The following is a 17,759-nucleotide window of genomic DNA, read 5'->3' on the forward strand; positions in this document are numbered from 1 at the left end:
GTCTCTTCTGGTCCTCTCTATGAGTCTCTTCTGGTCCTCTCTATGAGTCTCTTCTGGTCCTCTCTAGGAGTCTCTTCTGGTCCTCTCTAGGAGTCTCTTCCGGTCCTCTCTAGGAGTCTCTTCCGGTCCTCTCTCTCAGTCTCTTCTGGTCCTCTCTGTCAGTCTCTTCTGGTCCTCTCGGTCAGTCTCTTCTGGTCCTCTCTATGAGTCTCTTCTGGTCCTCTCTCTGTCAGTCTCCTCTGGTCCTCTCTGTCAGTCTCTTCTGGTCCTCACTATGAGTCTTTTCTGGTCCTCTCTCTGAGTCTCTTCTGGTCCTCTCTAGGAGTCTCTTCCGGTCCTCTCTCTCAGTCTCTTCTGGTCCTCTGTCAGTCTCTTCTGGTCCTCTCTGTCAGTCTCTTCTGGTCCTCTCTATGAGTCTCTTCTGGTCCTCTCTATAAGTCTCTTCTGGTCCTCTCTCTGTCAGTCTCTTCTGGTCGTCCTGTCCTGGGCAGAAGCGGTCGCTCCCACCACCTCCTCCCTGACTTGGTATCGTACCTGCGAATCTCCTGCATTTGTAGCGCTTCTTGACCCGACTTTGTAGCGCTTCCTGAGTTCTCACTGCTTGTGTGCCATTTACTGTATTGTATTTAACTGTATTTGTAGCGCTTCTTGACCCATCTTTGTAGCGCTTCTTGACCCGACTGCGTGGCTGCACAATCCGATCGTTTAAGGGAACTTTGCTTTGAAAATAGTGCCAATCATCCTAGCGCTCGTGAGCCCTCCATTGCGCTTTATTTTCGCAAACCTCTGCTGCATTATTCCCACCCCACAAGCGGCATTACCCCGTCCTACCCTGCAGCATTTGTTTTGTTGCTGCCATTTTGATCTCGTTTGTTTGGCCGTCCACACACACCTTCCCCCCACCTCGCTCCCGCCTCCCAGCTGCCCCTCCCACGCTCTGCCCCCTCCACTTTCCACTTAAGTCAGATGAACCAACGCGCAGCGTCCACGCGCTGCGGTCGTGCCGAAGGTGCGCCAAAGGTAAGCCCGTCTACGCCCGTCCGCGCCTGGACCGCGCCCAGCGCCAGACCCCCTGGTCCCCATACCACCTACCCCACCCGCATTACATACGACGCCTCCACCCTCTTAGCCCTAAACCGCGGCCGACTCCCCAACTGCGCCCAAGCCGCACCTGGACACACCCATGGACCATTCACATGCAACTCCTGCAAGTATGACGGCACCAAGACCAACTCCTCATCCACTAACACCAAACAGAGATCTGACACCAACCACCTAAAATGCATCCTGCTCAACACCCGCTCGGTCCACAGACACACCATCGACCTTTGGAATCTACTAGACACCATCTCTCCGGACGTCACCTTCCTAACAGAAACATGGATGAACACCTCCTCAGCCCCAGACATCACCATTGCCATCCCGGAAGGCTACAAGATCATCCGAAAAGACCGCACCTACCATACAGGAGGAGGCATCGCTATCGTCCATAAGAATTCCATCCGCATCTCAACCAGCTCAGACGTCAACCTCGCTAACGCCGAACACCTTCACTTCCAGATCCACACCGACCCCAAGACCACACTCAGAGGCACCCTCCTCTACAGGCCACCAGGACCCCGTGCACAATTCAGTGAAGACATCACTGACTTTATCACCCCACACGCCCTCCCCTCCGAGGACTACATTCTATTGGGCGACCTCAATTTTCACCTGGAAAAGAGCAACGACAGCAACACCACCACCTTTCTGAACAATCTCGCCAACCTCGGACTCAAACAACTTGTTAATACCCACACACACTACGCAGGTCACACACTCGACCCTATCTTCACCTCCAGCAAACTTATCTCCTTCAGTCACACCACAGCTCTCCATTGGACGGACCACAGCTGCGTTCACTTTGTCTACAAAAAGACCACAACCCACAACCATCCTCAACCTACTCTGCGAAGAAACTGGAACAAAATCACCATCGACCAGATCTCCTCATCGCTTCTTCAAAACCCCCCTGCCCACTCATCGAACCCCAACCAAGCAGCCATTAACCTCACTCAATGGCTAACCAACAGCGCCGACAACCTAGCACCTTTGAAAAAACGTCAAATCAAACTAGGCAGCAAAAACGCCCCCTGGTTCAAAGACGATCTTAAGAAATCCAAGAAACTCTGTCACTCCCTTGAGAAGGCCTGGAAAAAAGACCCAAACACCAGCACCAGGGACGCCTTCAAAAACGCCACCCGCATACACCACCAACTGATCCGGACTGCCAAGAAAGCCGCATTCAAAGACCGACTAGACAACAACGCCCACAACAGCAAGGAATTATTCAACATCGTCAAAGAGTTTACCAACGCGACTGCCAACTCAACCGACATCAATCCCACTCAAACCCTTTGCGACTCCCTAGCTTCGTTCTTCCACGACAAAATCGCAGACATCCACAACAGCTCGACAACCAACCCGGAGACCAACCCACCCAACCTTCTGCCGTACCTTCGCCCCCCTTGAACATCCTTAATGACTGGAACACAATCTCCACTGAGGACACCATCCGCCTGATGAACTCCATCCACTCAGGATCCCCCACAGACCCATGCCCTCACCACATCTTCAACAAAGCAGACTCCATCATAGCACCACACCTCCGAGACGTCATCAACTGCTCCCTCAACTCCGCCACCTTCCCGGAAAGCTGGAAACACGCCGAACTCAGTGCCCTTCTGAAAAAACCCACAGCTGACCCCACCGAACTCAAAAACTACCGCCCCATCTCGCTCCTTCAATTCCCGGCCAAAGTCATCGAGAAAGCTGTCAACAACCAGCTCGCCGCCTTCCTCGAAACCAACAAATCCCTCGACTCCTCACAGTCCGGCTTCCGAGCCAAACACAGCACTGAAACTGCACTCATCGCAGCAACAGACGACATTCGAACTCTACTGGACAATGGAGACACAGTCGCCCTCATCCTCCTCGACCTCTCCGCAGCCTTCGACACAGTCTGTCATAGCTACGCCTCAGAAACATCGGAATCCAAGGAAATGCACTGGAATGGATCACCTCGTTCCTTGCCGGAAGAACTCAGAGAGTCCGCCTCCCACCATTCAAGTCAGAGGCCGCTGAAGTCATTTGCGGCGTGCCACAAGGATCTTCTCTCAGCCCTACCCTCTTCAACGTATACATGAGCCCCCTCGCGGCCATCGCACGCCAACACAACCTCAACATCATCTCCTACGCTGATGACACTCAGCTGATCCTCTCACTCACCAAAGACCCTAACACCGCCAAAACCAACTTACATGAAGGAATGAAAGAAGTAGCCGAGTGGATGAAGCACAGCCGTCTGAAACTGAATTCAGACAAAACAGAAGTCCTTATCTTAGGTACCTCCCCCTCCGCCTGGGACGACTCTTGGTGGCCAGAGGCCCTTGGAAAAGCACCCATCCCGACGGACCACGCACGGAACCTGGGTGTCATCCTGGACTCCTCACTCTCGATGACCAGACAAGTCAACGCCGTTTCATCATCTTGCTTCAACATTCTTCGCATGCTCAAAAAAACATTTCGCTGGATCCCCACCGCCCCACCGAAACTAAAAAAACGGTCACCCCCGCACTGGTTACAAGCCGCCTGGACTACGGAAACACCCTATACGCCGGTACCACCGCAAAACTTCAGAAAAAACTCCAACGCATCCAAAACGCATCAGCCAGACTCATACTAGACATCCCGCGTAAAGACCACATCTCTGGTCACCTGAAAAACCTCCACTGGCTCCCCGTCAATAAGAGGATAACATTCCGCCTCCTCACCCATGCACACAAAGCACTTTACGAACTTGGACCCGAATGCCTCAACACACGCAACAAAACCACCATGGGAGGAAGATCCTTCTCCTACCTGGCGGCTAAAACCTGGAACTCACTTCCCATTCACCTTCGCATCACTCAGAACCACCTAGCATTCAGAAAGCAACTTAAAACCTGGATATTCGACAAGTAATTCCCCACCCTTCTTCAAGCGCCTTGAGACCCTCTGGGTATGTAGCGCGCTATATAAATTAATTGAATTGAATTGAATTGGTCCTCTCTATGCGTCTCTTCTGGTCCTCTCTCTGAGCCCCCTTCACCTCCCGTTCTCTGTGGGCAGTACGCAGTTCATCACCCCGGGAGCCTGTCCGGCTCCTTCGGAGAGTGTCTCAGCCTTGGGATTCCTCCTGGGTCTGGTCCGTGGACAGCGCGCGCCTCCCCCTCCCGGGCGCCTCCCCTGCCTTCCTTGGCCTCTGCGACTGCGAGTCTGCGGACACTGTTATCTGCTGCTCGCCGGGGCCCCTCCCAGCTCCCGGAAACCCCCTGCGCCCTCCCCCTCCGCGGGAAGGAGCCGCCCCCCCCCGAGGGGCGCCTCCTCGCCTCACCTGCTCCCCAGGCCCGCCCGGCCGGCCTCGCAGGGGGCGGCGCCCGGCGCCGTGGGAGGACCTCACCCTGAAGCGGCTGACTCGCATCTGAGTCACGCCGGCGCTGCTGAGCTGCACTTCTGCTCCTCGGACTCAGCGAGTTTCTTGTTTGGAAAGTGGATCGATCCTTCAGAGGCGGCGGCGGTGACTGGCTGCCCCCTTCCCGGACCACCGGCCACACGGAGTGGTACCCCTGCCTCGGTCACAGCGGTCCTCATCCCCCGTGGATGCTCCCCGCGCACCTGGACGGAGCCGAGAGCCGGCGCCCCTGAGGTATGTGACTGCCGGCGGCTGGAGGCCCGGTCCTGTGGGAAGCCAGGCTTTCAGGCGCTGAAGAACTTTCAGAACTCTTTATCACATATGGAACAGTCTATTTTTGTTAGAAACGAAAGTTGTTCTGCTGTTCTGTGCGGGGAGGGGGAGGGAGAGGGAATATCACATTATATCCCCAGCTTTCAGGGGATCTTCCACTCAGGTTTTACTTCGCCAGGCATCTGCCATCTGCAGGTATGATGCCCGGCTTAAAGTGACTGTACTTTGTGCACTTCATTTCTGGAAGGGCGGGGGCATATCGCCCTACATGCAGTGTCCAGGGAGAGACCGTGCGTATTTACCTTTCACCTCGCCTGTCACTTGCCAAAAGATGCTTGTCGGACAGGCGGTCTATCATCACTAGACCTATTTGTCTACCTCTCTCCATATAAGATATTTGCAGTCGTCTGAACACCCCTTTGTTGTGTTGCACATTGTTTTGTACACGGCTGTCTTCTGATCGTATCTGAGTCGAGGCAGGCATCTTCCATGTGGCCCGGGGCTGCCAGCAGCCAGTGTGACGCTCGTCTGCCGGCCGCATCTCCTGTCCCTGTTAATAAGCAACAGTTTATGGCCCTTGGTTGTTGTCAGTAAACCTATCGTTAACCCCGGGCCTGTGCATGTGTCACCTGGCCCGGGGCTGGTGAGAGCCGAGGGTCCGGTGACTTCACAGCCACAGTGGAGCTCTTGACTTCCCCAATGTTTAGTTAAAAGGTAACCTTTCTCCTCCGTCACTCACAACGCCTCCCCCAACGCTTCTAATTTCAAAGGAGAATGTACACGGGCCAGCATTGCCATGTCCAAGGTGTTTTGACCTACTGGTTACCAGGAACGAGCTTTGTTTTCTGCAGGGCCCTGATGTATAGGGTCAATGGGGTTACTTCACGTCATCAGGGATGCCATGGTCAGTTTCTGACCTTTCCTTTTACAGGTGACTGCTTTCCGCTTCTGTTGTTCTAGTGATTCAGTAGATGTGAACCAAGACGACAACTCCCAGAATGCATTAGATTGTTAAATGAAATCCCTGGGCTGACAACTGGTGTATCTGTTGACATGGAGTCATCTGGCATTCGAAGAGGGAGGGTGTGGTGCTGCCATATTGCTTTCCAGAGATCTCTTGAGTTTTCCAGATTCGGTGCATGAGAGGTCCATGCAGTGTTTTTCCATTGTGATATCTGTGGTTCTGTTTATCTAATTATGCAATCAGAACTACAGGTCCCAGAAGGCAAATCTTGGGAGGTTGAATTTGATTCATGTATGGTAGCCAGTGCTGGGATTTCAACCCTGAATGGGTTGGGGGGAATCGGCGTTATGGCACTTGTTACTGGATTATTGGACACTGGAACATTTTCCCAGCTGCATGTTTTTAAACAAAACCTAAAAAACACTTATTATTGAGGGCTTAATGACGTGTGCTTGTACATTTTTAAGCAACATCTCGTCTCTCTCGCTCTCTCTCTCTCTCTATGTATGTGTGGGTGTGTGTATGTGTGTGTGTATGTGTGTGTGTGTATGTATATGTGTGTGTGTGTATATGTATGTGTATGTGTGTGTGTGTGTGTGTATGTATGTGTTTGTGTGTGTGTGTGTATATGTATGTATATGTGTGTGTATGTATGTGTGTGTATATGTATGTATATGTGTGTGTATGTATGTGTGTGTATATGTATGTATATGTGTGTGTGTGTATGTATATGTGTGTATATGTGTGTGTATGTGTGTGTGTATGTATGTATGTGTGTGTGTGTGTGTGTGTGTGTGTGTGTGTGTATGTATGTGTGTGTGTGTATGTATATGTATGTGTGTGTGTGTGTGTGTGTGTATATGTATATATATATATATATATATATATATATATATATATATATATATATATATATATATTGCTACTTCGCTGAAATCACATGCTCTTCTAAGTTTTTCTTTCCTTAAAGCCCAAAGTTAGCAGGTACCTCTTCTTTGAGCTGCGTGGGTGTGAGCATAGAAGGAAAGGAGCCCCAACGCCTGACCCGCATGCTCTGTGCATCCCAACTGGTTACTCCGGTCGCTCTGCCTTGCAGCGACCAGCGTAACCAGTTACCGGATCAGGGCTCGGCCTCGCCTGGGTTGGGCCTGCTGTGAAGTCATTGCTCATGACCCCTGCCAGAAGGATTATTAGGCCCTGCTTTTGTTGCCACACCTGTCGGGCAGGCGGAGATTAGCACAGGTCAGGAGTTATGGCGGTCAAAGTCTACACACCTGACGAGAGGTGTGTTGGTTAGGCATCAAGATTACAGCCAGACTGTTTGGAGGCCTCTGAAATCAATCCGCAGGCCCCACACAACAACGTCTTTATTGAAACCTGCAGACTCAGGGGTGTGAGCTGTCAGCGAAGACACGTTTCAACCTGGCTCCTCCCTCGTCTGGGGCCTCCTTCAGGTAAATTGGTAAAGAAAGGCTGCACTTGCAGTACAGGAGTGCAGCGTAGGCACACACCAAAGTACCCATCACGAGGCCTAAGCACTGGAGTATCGGGCCCACTGATGTAAATATAGTCGTAGTGGTCTGATGTAGGATAGCCATAGAGAACTAGCACACCTGGCTCACTTTCTACATGTTACTCTACAATCAGTGTAACAGTCTCCTTTCAGTGATCATGGCTTGTGTACAGACGCTCTTGCCGTAGTACCATAGAGTTTGATGACACATAAGAGCAACCAAGAAAATGTTGAGGTTGACATTATAGAGTTAGCAGGAAAAGATGCAACCTCAGTAAGGTGAAAGTCTGAGAAGTTTTAGGTTTGTAAGTATCATCAACAGTGGGAAAAGTAAACATGAACATGGAGATTTCATCAAAGTGCAGTATTGCGATTTTGCTTGTTGTAATGGACACCTGGTTTTCAACTGACCCCAAACCGATGTGCGTTTTATTGAATCATTCTTGAGACCCAGAACGTTTTACCAAACTTCAGCAAAAGTGTAGCGGAAAGCCTGTATGTAGCAACCAACTGGTGCACACATCCGCCTGGTAATATTGCATGTGAAGTGCAAATCCATAGCTGCATAATCCTCAGGTCCATGCTGTCTCACATGTAAAACATTTTGTTGATCCATCCTCCACCTGGTCCTGAAGGCTGATTTGCTGATCGCTTAGAAGCCCAGTTGACATATACGATGACACTCAATAATTCCCATAGATATGAGTATCTGTTCTGATCATCCTGACCATCTTTCTATCTAGCAGTTTCTTTCCAAATGAAGAGGTACATCCATATTTGTTCAAATATATCCAATTAAACCACTCTTGGCAAACTGTTTCTTTCTAGATTTAAAAAATGAGCTGACCTACCTACCCTTCAGATTTCGCAAGCGAGCTAGAGAGGAAGTACCAATGAAACTGTTTGCACAACTTTTTATGAGGAAGGCACTTTCTTAGTGCTCTTAAATTTAAAATTATACTAAAACGAACTTCGTTTTTCAATTAAAGAATTCCGTTCCTTCTAATGTTTTTCTCCATCCAGTCAAAAAAATATTCCAACCCATTCTTAATTTATCTTCATTTTATTTCAAACTCTATCACTACAATAACATATCCAACATGTTTCAGAAATCTTGCTTTCTTCCTCGGGGTGCAATTTAATAATCTAACTTCTTACAGAATTTGCTGAAGATATTCTTAAAAATGTCTTTAGTGTCTATGAAAGGTTGAGAAACTACATTGGTACCCTGTAGAAGAAATGGGCGTGTAAGAAGAGCACAGTGTCGGGGTGCCAGATGGCATCAACGCTCTTTATAAAAACCATCCAATGTAGGAATTTTAACATCAAAACCGTGACCTGAAGGCAAAAATTAGAAGAATTAATGACCTCTCTGAAGATATTTATTGCGGAGAGTAGAGTGTGGTTCCCAGTGCTTAAAAGGGAAATATAAAACTGCAGGTGCTCACTATTTAGGGTACCTATTTTCTCCTGAGAAGTGTAGGTACTCTCACATTAAATGTATTGCAAAAGTTCTGCGATGTGCAGGTACTCTCCCTCAAATGAAAGAAGAGCAGGTACACTGTACGGGACAGCACCTGCCCATTTAAAGCCCTGGTGATCCCACACGGCAGGAACCGTAGTTACTAGTTTTGACCATGAAGGCCCCTTACACTAAACCTGGGCCTGTTTTCTCAGACTTCCAGCTGCTATCATTGGCCTACTTGATGACGTAGGCTCCTTCTTTCAAAGTGTGAGGACACCCTTCAGAGCATTATGGAAACCAGTTTGGAACCCTAAGAATACCATCTGCTGTGCTGGATCGGGGGAACGCTTCTGTGCGAACGGGTATGCTTCAATTGCATCTGCAAAAAAAGGTAAAAAAACGAATTTGGACCCAGAACACCCAAGCAGTTTTCTACACATCTCCAGTCTTCCATTCCAGATTGCTGAAAAATTAGTTGTAGTTCACGCTTAAAAATTCTTTGAATCCAACGAGCGTTTCAAGGATGCCACGATTAAGCGCAACATTCCCCGGCCTCCCCCTTCCTTCTCCTGTCCCTCACTGCCGCCGACCCTTCCTACCCTTGACCACTTCCCCTTGATTTCCAAGGAAGCCTTCTTGGCTCTGCTGGGGAAAGTCAAGACGGGCTCTCCCACTGACCTTTGCCCTGCCTATATTCTGAGGGAGATTTTCTCCAGCTGCCCGGAATCCCCCCTCACTCTCAAAACCCACCTCTTCACTCTAGCTTACCCACTGTAGTTCCTCCCCTGTTACCCTCAGGTTAGTTTTTCTGCAGCGCCAAGAAACCGTTTGGTAGTAGAGCGCTTTACAAAACCCTTCAACTTCATCTGAAGGAAGCTTCTTATTCTGGAAGGGGCACATCATTGCCAAGGATGAGTCGGATGTATGGCTCATTTGAACACTTTTTGGGAACTAGATGTGTGTGACCTTTTGGTGACCTTTGACGCCGTCAAACACCACCACCTACTCCATGAGCTCACTGAACGGACAGAGTCCTTTCTGCTGAGAGGGTCCTAGCATTTTTACGTTGTCTGATATTGAAAAACCAGGGATGCAGATACCCACAGTAACCCGCATTCTTACCTATGTTTTACAATGCATACCTTCTACCGCTAATTACATTTATATGTGGACAACACCCAGATTATTGTGCAAGTTTGGCTCACGAAGGAACAGAATGCGGATTGTCTGACTGGTCGCCTCCTGGCAGCAGACAGGTGCCTCGCCTGGCTAAAATTACAAGCAGCAAAAATGAGGTTGAGATGGTTGGCCGAGACCAGAGACGTTTTAATGCATGGGCAAAGTGGGCTCTGGCCCGGGGCCCCAGCTTTTCAGGGGGCCCCCTGATAGAGAGCGCTCTGTTCTGCAAGTCTTGCCCAGATGACCTTGAATATTTCTTAAACAGATTGTTTTAAATACTGTTTTCCTTTCATTTACTTTTAAAGTCAGTGATGTGTGAGAGTCCAGTACAGACATTTTTGCTGAGAAATGTTGTATTTATATTTCATGCAGCACCCATTGAAAGTTTGTTTTAGATAAAAACAGGACCTCACATGAGAAATGGGAGGGTGTCGCAGAGATTATTTGCAGTAATATTAGTGAGCTGCTTCTATTACTATATTGAAACACACTTCACTAGCCCTGAATATTAGATGTAAACACAATTAGAATGTGGCTAGTGTTCGTGTGCGTGCTGTCAGGGGCCTAGACAAAGAAGGCATGAAAGAGCTGAAACTGGATCAGAAATTCCATATGTGGTTCCGGACAGGGGACCCGCCAAATCCTCTTGGCCCAGGGTCCCCAAAATCCCTAAGATGTCTCTGGCCGAGACGCAACAAATTTAGTTAGGTAGATTTAAATCATATGGCCAATGCCAACCCATAACCAACGATGTAAGCTGAATCATGGGATTTACACTTGGGCAAGGGTCTTTCCATAGATGCGTCTTACCCATTGTGGACGGCCTGCACTGAGTCCAGCTGGTGCTGCATTAGTCGTCTGACAGATGTTATAATTTTCTTCGGAGGCGCACTCTAAACCGATTCGGGCAACTTGAGAACACAACTGCAAGTCTTTCCACAGAGAACATATATTATGTTAAATATCTAGGTTTCAATAGCCAGTTTAAGACTCTGCGTAGTTCACGGTTACTATTTCAAACCAATGCAGAATTCCTGTCTGAAAGGTTTTTTTTTATTAATGTCCTAAAACTGTTTTTTCTTGCAAGCAAAACTTTGTTCTTTTGAGATTCCAAAAATTCATAACCGAATGCCATATTTTTCCATGGTTCTTACACACCTATAATCTGGAAAACTCGGAGACAAAAATAACTCTTTTGTTAGAGTTCAGATAACCTATTTATAAACTGTAATATGTCATTCTTCTAGCGTCAAACGGCCATTAATGCTTAATCATGCACTTTGCAAGAAAAGTAACAGTCTACTCCACACTCTGCTTGCTCGTGACACACACCCCATGCATGGCTTCCAGCTTTACTCAGGCCAAGTCTGTCATTAAATGTTTTCCCATTTAAGCACTGCCTTGTCTGCTCCCCCCCCCCTATCTGTCCCCAACTATTATCAATTGGTTATTGGTCCAGGGCGCAGCAAATTGCAACAGTCCTGACTTAAAAAAAAAAAATTTTAAGGGGGAACCTTTCATTTGTAGAAAAAGCCCATCTCGGGTCATATTTCTTTACATTTTCATTAAGGATTAAAGCCTACTTCCAAAACTGCAATATTAAGAAACACCGGTGACATATAATTTACGACATTATTGTGTCCCAAGGTTAGAATTGCACTGCCTTTGAGACAACAGTTCTTTGTGCTTACATACTTACCACTACTCCATGACTGGAGAGCGTATCAACATTTTTACAATTAACTGTGCCAAGAGCTCTAAAGCGCCTTCGAGCATCCTTTATGAAGACAGTCCTGGGAAATCCTTCTAAACCCTGAACCTCTGGCCCAGACCCAACTGCTTCTCTCAACAGAAGATAAAGCCAGCACAGAAGCCACCTGCACCATACAGACAAACATCCCTGGAAAAGGGTGGATTTAAAAACAGATGTGGTGAGAGCCGCTGGTATCCTTAGGGGCGAGCTGGACCCCGGGGCCTGTGGCCTGAAAATGCCCAGGTAGGCTTGGGGTTAAAACAGGGCACAATAAGTGAGATGGGTTTTTAAACCTATTTGTGAAGCCACCTCAATTTTGCGCGCCAGGCCGAGACAGTGTCAGAAGAGGGATGCCACCACCCTGTCAAAAATTGCCCATCCATCGGCAGTGGCGTTGTGCCAGCGCCATTGACCTCATTATCGTGAACTAAGCCAGTGGTGTAACATAAAGTGATGGGCCCCCCTGCAGAATGCGATGAGGGGTCCATGTCTTCCATATCTCACAGTTGTGCACTGGCTTTGGTCTGAATGGTGGCCCCATGAGGGAGTGGGAGAATCCCCGAGTGGTTATGCCCCTGACCTAAGCGTGCTGTCTACATGTTAAGTGGCGGGCTCTGCAATTGTATTTGTCGCTGCCTCTTTTGCTGAGGACTTGCTCGAGAGTTTTTCTAAACAATATCTGTAAACATGTTTTCTCACGTTACGTCATAGACTTCCCTCCTCCCTTCAGTTCCATCTGATGGTCTCTGCGACTCTTTTACTGAAAAAAGGGACCATTGTGTTTGTTCCCTTTAGGATTTGGATGTCTCAGTCATACCTCTGTTATATGAGCATCAAAGTTATATATCTGGTTTTATTAGTATTCAAATGCAAAGCATTTTGAATATCGACCAAAACATTTTAAAACGTGGCTACACTGGAAAAGGCTATTACTTTCTGAATAAAATGCATCAATGAGAAAAATAATGTTGTGTTTAATGAATGATGTGGTGTACTTTTACGATGTAAAATAAACCCTCATTCCTTGCAATGCCCGTAGGAGGCAAAATGATACCTCAGGCAGGCAGGTAAAGGCATATAATAATAATAATACATAATAATACATAATGAAACAATGTATAAAGCGCATGGCTACTTCGGCAGAAGTGTCCCAACTCTGAGAAGGTCTTGCTACGGAAAGAAGACGCAGAAAGCCTGAAGGAAACCCGGGAACTATTTTTTTTTTAAAACTTGTTTTGACTTTTTTCCGGATTAAAAGCTCTTGTCTTGGATTATCTGAGGTGCAGCAAGAGTGAAATACTCCTCGGGTGGAATCAAAAGTCCACTCACTTTATGCATATGTTAAAGAATTGGTAAGAACAGGTAATGCAGCCAGCTATCCTGTCAAGCCAGACCTAAAAACTAGGAGGCGTCACGCTTCGTGTTTTTGGCATTTCTCCTAGACGCCGCTGTGGGTAAAATGGAAAAGCCGAGGTCAGGACCAGGATGTTCTCGTCCGGCTGGGTCCGGTGCTGGCATCTCTCTGCTTGGTGTTCACCGGGGTTCGAGGGGAGGCTGCCTGGGCTCCGGGGCGGTGGTATGGCCCTAGTCCCCGGGTGAAATGAAGAAGTGGATTTTCAGGCCTCTCCGGATCAACCGGAAGTCTCACTCGAGTCTTCAGCGCTGAGGGAGGCCGGTCCGGGGCCTGCGCATGGCGACATCTGACTGGCTGGAAAGACCGGCCTCTGGAAGGCTGGAGCGGCTGGGTGAGCTACCAAGGGTGCGGCCAGGCCTCGTGGGGTAGGCACCGTGTTTAGAAATGGGATCGTTCTTGGACAGTAAAGATGAAAGGCCGGGTCACGTAATAATTATTCAACAATGTCCTCCCGGGTTACGTGCGGGGTTGCATCATCCCAGCGAGCTATCTTATTGAGGCTTGGTACACGGGTACTTGTTCTCATCATTTTTCGACATACTTTCATAGGTAAGAGAGAACAGTGACATAAAGAAATATGCCGAGGATCAAAGAACTGTGTGAAAGAGGGGCACTGATTATGGGAAAATAAAATGAGAGTACCATTTTTTTTTGGTGCAAATTTTCCAAATAAAGTAAGGGTGATATCCTTGTTGATATCCTTTCTTCTTAAATCCCATCCTCGTCGCCAATGAAAGAAGTCCAAGGGTATTTTGAAGGTAAAATAAGTATTTATTGTAGAATAGGATCCCATCCACAGGATAGCGGTCACCAGTATACTGAAGCCCGGTGAGTCCAATGGGTGTTGCGCGCCTGAGTGAAAGGTACCGAGGCCTTTGCAGCTTCAACAGCTGCTCCCAAGCCCCTCTATAGCTGGGTATCAGACCTGTCTCGTGCTCTCAAATTTCCCAGGTCCAAGCGCGAGTAGTACATCCAGACCAGGATTTTTCTTTGCGTTCTGGGGCATTTAATACTGCTTTTTCTTATACATACGTTTTATTCCATTTTAACTGCTTACACAGGCCTATTAGCTTTTCACAAAAGGTGCCGAATTGAGTGTAGGCTTAACCGATATGACGTCATCTCCTGTGCTGTTCACATCCCCTCATACATGCTCCACCACGGCAGGTAGTGGGTGCCTTCTACCGTGCCTTCACCCGGATGCACTACCTTCAAACTGCTTCAAGTTCATCACACAGGTCTCTCCAAGTATCCAAATCCTCAACCAATCTGGCGCCAGTTTGTACCATTTCTACTCCTGACCTACTAATGAGATTAGTTAGACGCCTCCAAGAACGCAAAGTGAAAGCTGGACTACATGAGTCACTCGCCCTGAGAAGTGGAGAACTTCAGAGCACTGCCCCATTCCTGGTTGAGTAAATTAACCAGTTATGCTTCTTTCTTTTGCTTTCTATTCTTGAAGTTCTGCAATCATTATGGAAAGAAAGGGAAACTACAACAATCTTTATGCCAAAAAAGCAGGCACAGGCAGCCGGAGCTCGTGTGTGTGTCAGGTTTTCACTCCTGTGTATGGTAAGTGTCGGAAAATCATACTTGTCAGCTCACGTGGAGTGACGCCCTCAGCGAGGCCTGACTTTCTAGCCTACCTCACTGCATTATGAGCACGGCCACTGGAATTATTCGGCAGGGGAGGGCATTATTATGCTGCAACACTGACTAAATTATGTGACAAGAAAAGGCAAAATATGCGGCACAATGCAGCACATTTTGTGATAGTATTACTTTATTTTGTCATTTTTACACTTGTTAACACGGTCTGTGCATAGGTTGCACCTCATTAGTACCAATTAAACACCCAAATAAAGTAAAAAGCAACAAAAAGGTGACCAGTCAATCTTTGCCAAGGGCCTTCCACTACATGTCGCTGTGTTTTAGTAATCGTTGAACCGTTTGAGCTAAAACAAATTTTTTTTGTTAGAATCTACATATTATGTAGCAGATGATGGATTATGTGGCACATGCGGCAAATCCAAAATTACTCAAACGCAGTGGCCTCACAATCGCACAATTGTAGTGGCCCTGATTATGGGACAGTAGTTTACCCTTCCCCGTTCAAAGTACGGGCTGCAGTCCCAGCATGCAGTGCGGTTAGCTGAAAAGCTAGGGCTGGCTGGGAGTGTGATACATAACATGGGCCTCTCCTCCGCTGTGACGGTGATAAAGCTTATAACAAAACCTGAGCAAGCCCGTGTTATTGTGCAGGGAATCCGACTGCACAAAGCCAGGGATTGCAGCTCTTCCTGAGACCGCAGGTTGAGTCTGTCCAGGGTGAGTTTTCCTTTTGGTTGCAGCCGCAGCCTTTGTGAGCCGAGGGAGTGGCCGCCAGCAGCAGCTATGCAAGGCATGTCAGGGAGTTCCTCTGTTTGCTTGAAGGGTTGGCTCATTGCTGCCCACCCCTTCAACAGTTGCAGTGCCTTCTTCTCACCGGGCCAGCTGGAAGGGAGCGGGGTGCCCGGGGCCAGAACTCGTAACCACTCCTTCCCACCCCCCAACCCCCAGGAGCGCTGTAAGAGGCACACAGGGTCCTAGGCACTACACCACGGTGCGGTAACTGTGCACAAACCAGCTACCTCTTAGTGACTTGTAATAGCCCACAGACCATCTGCCTCCCAGTCACTTGTAACAGCCCACAGACCATCTACCTCTCAGTCACTTGTAACAGCCCACAGACCATCTACCTCTCAGTCACTTGTAACAGCCCACAGACCATCTACCTCTCAGTCACTTGTAACAGGCCACAGACCATCTACCTCTCAGTCACTTGTAACAGCCCACAGACCATCTACCTCTCAGTCACTTGTAACAGGCCACAGACCATCTACCTCTCAGTCACTTGTAACAGCCCACAGACCATCTACCTCTCAGTCACTTGTAACAGCCCACAGACCATCTACCTCTCAGTCACTTGTAACAGCCCACAGACCATCTACCTCTCAGTCACTTGTAACAGCCCACAGACCATCTACCTCTCAGTCACTTGTAACAGGCCACAGACCATCTACCTCTCAGTCACTTGTAACAGGCCACAGACCATCTGCCTCCCAGTCACTAGTAACAGCCCACAGACCATCAACCTCTCAGTCACTTGTACCAGCTCACAGACCATCTACCTCTTAGTGACGTGTAACAGCCCATAGACCAGCTACATCTCAGTGACTTGTAACAGCCCACAGACCATCAACCTCTCAGTCACTTGTAATAGCCCACAGACCTCTCAGTCGCTTGTTACAGTCCACAGACCATCAACCTCTCAGTCACTTGTAATAGCCCACAGACCATCCACATCTCAGTGACTTGTAACAGCCCACAGACCATCTACCTCTTAGTGACGTGTAACAGCCCATAGACCAGCTACATCTCAGTGACTTGTAACAGCCCACAGACCATCAACCTCTCAGTCACTTGTAATAGCCCACAGAGCTCTCAGTCACTTGTTACAGTCCACAGACCATCAACCTCTCAGTCACTTGTAACAGCCCGCAGACCATCCACCTCTCAGTCACTTGTAACAGCCCACAGACCATCTACCTCTGTGACTTGTTACAGCCCACAGACCATCTACCTCTCAGTGACTTGTTACAGCCCACAGACCTGCTACCTCTCAGTGACTTGTTAAAGCCCACAGACCATCAATCTCTCAGTGACTTGTAACAGCCCACAGACCATCCACATCTCAGTGACTTGTAACAGCCCACAGACCATCCACATCTCAGTGACTTGTAACAGCCCACAGACCATCCACATCTCAGTCACTTGTAACAGCCCACAGACCATCCACCTCTCAGTCACTTGTAATAGCCCACAGACCATCTACCTCTCAGTCACTTGTAACAGCCCACAGACCATCTACCTCTTAGTGACGTGTAACAGCCCACAGACCATCCACATCTCAGTGACTTGTAACAGCCCACAGACCATCCACATCTCAGTGACTTGTAACAGCCCACAGACCATCCACATCTCAGTGACTTGTAACAGCCCACAGACCATCGACCATCTACCTCTCAGTCGCTTGTAACACCCCACAGACCATCCACCTCTTAGTCACTTGTAATAGCCCACAGACCATCAATCTCTCAGTGACTTGTAACAGCCCACAGACCATCCACATCTCAGTGACTTGTAACAGCCCACAGACCATCCACATCTCAGTGACTTGTAACAGCCCACAGACCATCCACATCTCAGTGACTTGTAACAGCCCACAGACCATCGACCATCTACCTCTCAGTCGCTTGTAACACCCCACAGACCATCCACCTCTCAGTCACTTGTAACAGCCCACAGACCATCCACATCTCAGTGACTTGTAACAGCCCACAGACCATCGACCATCTACCTCTCAGTCGCTTGTTACAGCCCACAGACCAACCACCTCTCAGTGACTTGTAACAGCCCACAGACCATCTGCCTCCCAGTCACTTGTTACAGCCCACAGACCATCTACCTCTCAGTCACTTGTAACAGCCCACAGACCAACCACCTCTCAGTGACTTGTAACAGCCCACAGACCATCTGCCTCCCAGTCACTTGTTACAGCCCACAGACCATCTACCTCTCAGTCACTTGTAACAGCCCACAGACCATCTACCTCTCAGTCACTTGTTACAGCCCGCAGAGCATCTACCTCTCAGTCACTTGTAATA

At 48.4% G+C, this 17,759-nt stretch overlaps 1 protein-coding gene across 1 annotated transcript in view; it reads left to right on the top strand.

Annotated features, from left to right (window-relative positions):
• Positions 1–4,467: 4,467 nt before the first annotated feature.
• Positions 4,468–17,759, top strand: part of ELF4 (E74 like ETS transcription factor 4) — a 259,188-nt gene continuing 245,896 nt past the window's right edge. The window contains exon 1 of the mRNA XM_078688365.1: positions 4,468–4,726. The gene's annotated coding sequence lies outside the window, so the exon portion shown is untranslated. The remainder of the gene's footprint in view (positions 4,727–17,759) is intronic.

The sequence above is a fragment of the Lissotriton helveticus genome, chromosome 4_1 (genome assembly GCF_964261635.1).
Source record: "Lissotriton helveticus chromosome 4_1, aLisHel1.1, whole genome shotgun sequence".
Taxonomy (NCBI): Eukaryota; Metazoa; Chordata; class Amphibia; order Caudata; family Salamandridae; genus Lissotriton; species Lissotriton helveticus.